The sequence below is a fragment of the Coregonus lavaretus genome (assembly GCF_964263955.1).
Source record: "Coregonus lavaretus genome assembly, chromosome: 15".
Taxonomy (NCBI): Eukaryota; Metazoa; Chordata; class Actinopteri; order Salmoniformes; family Salmonidae; genus Coregonus; species Coregonus lavaretus.
Genome location: NC_140002.1, coordinates 28,330,522 through 28,337,454, shown reverse-complemented (window position 1 = coordinate 28,337,454; position 6,933 = coordinate 28,330,522). Strand labels below are relative to the sequence as shown.

Here is a 6,933-nt window from a genome sequence, read left to right as displayed (position 1 = left end):
TGTTATTGTTTGAATTGCAGATTGCCCCTTTAAGTGTATTCTATTTATTTATTGGGAAATATAGATGACCAGTACAAATAGAGGATGCATGAAGCTGTGACATACTAGCCAGAAATACCAGTTTACGGGTACACTCTTAGAAAAAAGGTTTCCAAAAGGGTTCTTCGGCTGTCCCCATAGGAGATCCCTATGGCTGAACAAATGTCAATGGCTTTCTGTTGACAGAATAGCTGCCTTACCATAGAAACCAATGTGGCTATCCTTCATCATCTTAATGTATTAAACTACATTCGTAAAAAAAAAAGTGCTACTTGTCGTTGAATACAATATTCTTAAATAGGCTACAAACAGCAAAAACGAATTGTGTGTTTGATGACCAGTTATACAAATAATAGACAAAGCGGTCATCTGGATATGAAATACCCCAAATCTCTAGGATCATTAACACACTTTTCCAGTGCAGATTAGTGTCATTGACACAATGTCTCAAATTCAATTTTGCTGAAAAAAATAAATAGAAATCTGGCTGTGTTATTCAAGTCCTAATAGTAGGGCTGTGGGATTATTTAAGATACTCTTTGAAGAGGTAGGGTTTCAGATGTTTTCGGAAGATGGGCAGGGACTAGCTTCAGGGGGAAGCTGGTAACACAATTGGGTTGCCAGGACAGAGAAGGGCTTTGACTGGGCTGAGCGGGAGCTGCCCTCCCGTAGGGGTGGGCGGGCCAAGGGACCAGAGGTGGCAGTAATGAGTACTCGGGTTGGGGTATAGGGTTTGAGCATAGCCTGAAGGTAGGGAGGGGCAGTTCCTCTTGCTGCTACGTAGGCAAGTACCATGGTCTTGTAATGGATGCGAGTTTCGACTGGAAGCCAGTGGAGTGTGCGGTGGAGCGGGGTGACATGGGAGAACTTGGAAAGGTTGAACACCGGATGGGCTGTGGCGTTCTGAATAAGTTGCAGAGTTTTGATGGCACAAGCGGGGAGCCCAGCCAACAACGAGTTGCAGTAGTCCAGACGGGAGATGACAAGTGCCTGGATTAAGAACTGCACCACTTCCTGTGTGAGGAAGGGTCGTACTCTACGGATGTTGTAGAGCATGAACCTGCAGGAGTGAGTCACTGCTTTGATGTTTGCAGAGAACGACAGGGTGTGCTCAGTTGGTAGAGCATGGCGTTTGCAACGCCAGGGTTGCGGGTTCGATTCCCACGGGGGGCCAGTATAAAAAAAATAAAAAATAAAACATGTATGCACTCACTAACTGTAAGTCGCTCTGGATAAGAACGTCTGCTAAATGACTAAAATGTAAAAATGTGTTGTCCAGGGTCACGCCAAGGTTCTTTGCACTCTGGGAGGAGGATACCGTGGAGTTGTCAACCGTGATGGAGAGGTCTTGAAGCAGGCAGGCCTTCCCCGGGAGGAATATCAGCTCCGTCTTGTCGTGGTTGAGCTTGAGGTGGTGGGCCGATATCCAAGCTGAGATTTCTGCCAGGCAAGCAGAGATGCGTTTCGCCACCTGCGTGTCAGAGAAGGAGAAAAGTAGTTGAGTGTCATCCGCATAGCAATGATGGAGCCAAGTGACTTGGTGTATAGCGAGAAGAGGAACCGAGCCCTGGGGGACACCAGTAGTGAGAGCACATGGGGCAGACACAGATCCTCTCCATGTCACCTCATTCAACTGCTATGTTTAGCCAAACATTTTAATTTAATTCAGCTAGATCAGGGTAATCTATCCTTTGAGCAACATGTTTTCAAGAATGATTATTTCTTCTGCTTTGAATGTAATTACTACAAGTGACTTACAGATGGAGACCAGACATGTCACAGGGAATTGTGTTTCCATAGCTAGGACTGAACCTTTTGGGTAAAACACTGGGGTAAATCCTGTATGGAAATGGTCACAAAAAGTGGCTCAACGCGTCACATCCTGTGCGTTAGTGCCTGTGCTGCTTTTTCCTCTTCTCTTCGGAAAACACTGAAACCAGACCACTGACTTACTCATTGGAGTCCCATGTACAAAGATAAAAGGAAATCAGATATCAATGTATTATCTCAAGTCCCCTCTACAACTAGAGGATGTGCATATTATTGGCAAAACATGGCCAGCTTTCATGTGTCCATTAGTCAAAGACCACATAGGGAAGGTGATACAACATTTCATTTGAGATTGGACTGAGCCAAATGGGTCAGAGTTGATTTGAACCTAAACTATTTCAACTTTCAACCTTTGCGTAAAGAATGGGTAATAACTATAATAAACTTGTTCCTCTTTTTTTCTTAAGCATCTCACTGTCACATTATCCCGTCGTCCACTCCCCACATTAGTGGAACTGCATCTGAGCTCAACTCTCATTCTAAGACTAGGTCTATCACATGCGCTCAAACACAAACAGAAGACAGACAGAACACACCCAGTGACTAAACGACAGCAGTGAGAAGAGCTCACTTGTCAGCTTGTCATGTCTGCTATGTGAAATGACGTGTGAGCTGCTCAACTCTGTAAACGGTGTCAACAAAATTCTAACAATCTACAGTGCCTTGCAAAAGTATTCATCCCCCTTGGCGTTTTTCCTATTCTGTTGCATTACAACCTGTAATTGAAATTGATTTTTATTTGGATTTCATGTAATGGACATACACAAAATAGTCCAAATTGGTGAAATGAAATGAAAAAAATAACTTGTTTCAATTCTAAAACATTAATAACGGAAAAGTGGTGCGTGCATATGTATTCACCCCCTTTGCTATGAAGCCCCTAAATAAGATCTGGTCCAACCAATTACCTTCAGAAGTCACATAATTAGTTAAATAAAGTCCACCTGTGTGCAATCTAAGTGTCACATGATCTGTCACATGATCTCAGTAAATATACACCTGTTCTGAAAGGCCCCAGAGTCTGCAACACCACTAAGCAAGGAGCACCACCAAGCAAGCAGCACCAAACAGGTCAGGGACAAAGCTGTGGAGAAGTACAGATCAGGGTTGGGTTATAAAAGAATATCAGAAACTTTGAACATCCCACAGAGCACCATTCAATCCATTATTAAAAAATGGAAAGAATATGGCACCTCAACAAACCTGCCAAGAGAGGGCTGCCCACCAAAACTCACGGACCAGGCAAGGAGGGCATTAATCAGAGAGGCAACAAAGAGACCAAAGATAACCCTGATGGAGCTGCAACGCTCCACAGCGGAGATTGGAGTATCTGTCCATAGGACCACTTTAAGCCATACACTCCACAGAGCTGGGCTTTACAGAAGAGTGGTGTTTGCCAAAAGCCATGTGGGAGACTCCCCAAACATATGGCAGAAGGTACTCTGGTAAGATGAGACTAAAATTGAGCTTTTTGGCCATCAAGGAAAACGCTATGTCTGGCGCAAACCCAACACCTCCCATCACCCTGAGAACATCATGGTGGTGGCAGCATCATGCTGTGGGGGTGTTTTTCATCGGCAGGGACTGGGAAACTGGTCAGAATTGAAGGAATGATGGATGGCGCTAAATACAGGGAAATTCTTGAGGGAAACCTGTTTCAGTCTTCCAGAGATTTGAGACTGGGACAGAGGTTCACCTTCCAGCAGGACAATGACCCTAAGCAAACTGCTAAAGCAACACTCGACTGGTTTAAGGGGAAACATTTAAATGTCTTGGAATGGCCTAGTCGAAGCCCAGACCTCAATCCAATTGAGAATCTGTGGTATGACTTAAAGATTGCTGTAAACCAGCGGAACCCATCCAACTTGAAGGAGCTGGATTAGTTTTGTCTTGAAGAATGGGCAAAAATCCCAGTGGCTAGATGTGCCAAGCTTATAGAGACATACCCCATGAGACTTGCAGCTGTAATTGCTGCAAAAGGTGGCTCTACAAAGTATTGACTTTGGGGGGGTGAATAGTTATGCACGCTGAAGTTTTATTTATTTTTTACTTATTTCTTGTTTATTTCACAATAAAAAATATGTTGCATCTTCAAAGTGGTAGGCATGTTGTGTAAATCAAATGATACAACCCCCCCAAAAATCCATTTTAATTCCAGGTTGTAAGGCAACAAAATAGGAAAAATGCCAAGGGGGATGAATACTTTCGCAAGCCACTGTATTTTTAACAAGGTGCTATTGACTGTACCAAAGACGGACTGGACCTTGTGTTGAGGGATCAGAAAAGGTTGTGGAACAAATTGTGGTCCATTCATTTTATTGAAAATAAATGTCTCTGTTTCAGTAATTAACTATAGTTGAAAGGCTTAGACATAACATAATATATGTCCAATGAAATACTGGAGAAAATGTTAAGTTATGTAATCACAAGGTATTTTTTTGCCTGCATAAATTGTTGTAATGTTTAACAATATGAGGTCCTCTAAAATGGTTTATTACATTATTACTCTTATGGACATGAATGCGTGATAATATTTTATGAGTGTTCAATTTAGTTAAATTGAAATCATCCCAAAATAGTAGCGGGATTGAAAACACATCTGCATAAAGTGCAGGTAATAATTTCTGTCTTTGTCCTTCTAGATCTTCATCATGATGTTAACAAGATGGTATTATGATGGACCAGCTTGAACTTGAGAAAAGTAAGTCAACCAACATCTGATGAATGGTAAGCCTTCTACAACATTCTTGACATAACTCTCTGCAGGTTTAGTTCAGTTGCCAGCCTAATATATATAATAACATTGGTTTAGAGGCTCTGTGGCCACTGTTCTACACTGGTATTTTTTTGCACACTCCCTTAAAGCAGTGGAAAAACAACAAGATTTTGTAAATGAGTGCAACCCTTGATGATGATGCACAAATCTAATGACAGAATTTTGAAATAGATTATTGTGTAATCTGGTTTCACCGTGAGTCCCTCACTGTTTCTCCACCTTTTGCATTTTGACCTGGCCATCCTGATAAGGCGGGCAGCCTCATAAAACGATGCCTTTAACATCACAGGTCAATTCCTCCCCCCTTGTATCTGTCTGTGGAACTGCCCCTGTCACTGGGTCTTCCAACAGTTGACCTTCTCCCTGAGAACGATGCTCTTGATGCTGGGCAGAAGGTGGAGGATGTTGCTGGGCAGAGACACTCCCCCTGAGTTGGACAAGTTGAGCTCCTGTAAGGCAGCCAGTCTGCTGAACACCTCAGGGTTAAGTGGTCTCAGCCTGCTGTTGTGGGACAGGTCCAGGATCTGCAGGCAGCTCAGCTCACTGAAACCATGGGGCTGGATGGAGGTGAGCTCAGACAGCCCACTGAGAGACAGGTAAGCCAGATCCCTCAGCCCTGTGAAGCTGTGTCTCTCGATGCTGAGGATGAGGTTGCCATCCAGACTCATAATCCTCAGTGGAAGGCCCTGCAGCTTGTGCACAGCCCTCAAACGGTTCCCTGCCAGACTGAGGCTCTGGATGTTAGGGGGGCTCAGCACCTGTGGATTCCTAGTCATGACCGTGGTCGTTGGACAGGTCCACGTTGAGAGGTACCCCACCGTGACCCTCCAGGCTGAGATCTTGGAGCCTGTTGCTGCTCAGGTCCACATCAGCCAGGGGCAGGCCAAAGAAGCAGCTGGGGGCCAGCTCCTCTAGGGTGTTGTGGCTCAGGTCCATGGTCCCTAGGTAGCGCAGCCTGGAGAAGGTGCTGCTGTTGAGTCTGGAGAGGAGGTTGTTGCTGAGGTCCAGGATGACCAGGGTGGTGTATCCTGGCCCAGAGAGCATGGAGTCAGCGATGGTCTGGTTGGCGCTGGAGGACAGGTCCAGGGGGAAGGAAATGGGGACCACCAGGCCATGACCACGGCCCACCCCACTACAGTCCACCCTGGTTAGACTGAAGCTGTTGAACAGGCCGAAGCTCTCCACTTCACAGAGATAGCCCGGGTGGCAGTCCGTCACTGCAGCCACGTAGTGGAGGATGAGCAAGAACCAAACCCTCACACCCAGGAGACTGGACATTGCAAAGACGCAAAATGTTTTAATGAATTATGTTAGCATTTAATTAATTCATTACATTCCTCTTCAAGTATTTCACAAGAGTTTGGTTATTTATTTGACCAAGCAGACCTACATTATTACGCTCTTTAAATCACCACTTTTTCTCTTAGAATAAATTGAATGTCAAGTTCAATCAAATGTTCAAATGCACAGAGATAATTTACGTTAAAACCTTTTCTATTTCTTTTGTCAAGGGAGATATGAAATGGTAAGGAAAGTATGTTTTCAGTAGAAATTGTGGTATTTTGGTCAGAGTAAATAACTTTCTCTGTGAGTGAAGCAGGGGCTTAACCTGATGGTTGTAAATCATACAAGCGTCTCTGTGTTCATTCATCCACCATGTGTGCATCTCTCATAATCTCACACGGAGGGACTACATTTAGAGCCACTAAATATTTAAAAAAAGAACATATATCAGTCTAATATCATCATCAATTAACACTAGCAAATATTTGTACTAATATGCTGGCTGTCACTGTAACTTAAGTTGTTTTCACGCGTGGTCCCTTTCAGACAAGTTTTGTGAACTCAGTGCGGTTCGCTTACTTTTTTGTGCAGTGTGAACACTCCAAATGGAATTCAGACCCCTCAAAATAGAAAAAAAACGAATGGAGACAATCTCGAGAGGTGGTCTGAGTTCGGTTCACTTGAATTCCGTGGTTCAGTTCCCTTTTTTAGGACAATGTGAATGAAAAGCTCCCCAGGTTCGCTTGTCATTATTCCAGCACCACACACTAGACTACTGCTAACCATAAACCCTCACATTGGTGCAACAAAAGAGAGAAGATGATGATGTGCAAGTTCGCTGAAAAAAATGTGTGCTGTTTCTAGATATTGATTAGCGATTGTCAAGGATGCACAGAAATTCCAAAATGTATGGAGTTTTTAGTTCAGATTATTTGTTTGCAATATGTGATCTATAGGCTAAGAGAGCTTCATACACTGTTTATTGATTGTGGGGTTTGAATAGT

The 6,933-nt window shown here is 43.7% G+C and overlaps 1 pseudogene across 1 annotated transcript; it reads right to left on the bottom strand.

Annotated features, from left to right (window-relative positions):
- Positions 1-4,906: 4,906 nt before the first annotated feature.
- On the bottom strand, positions 4,907-5,923 carry LOC311142684 (tsukushi-like; annotated as a pseudogene). The gene has a single exon. The product of its transcript is annotated as a tsukushi-like (transcript).
- Between the last annotated feature and the right edge of the window lie 1,010 nt (positions 5,924-6,933).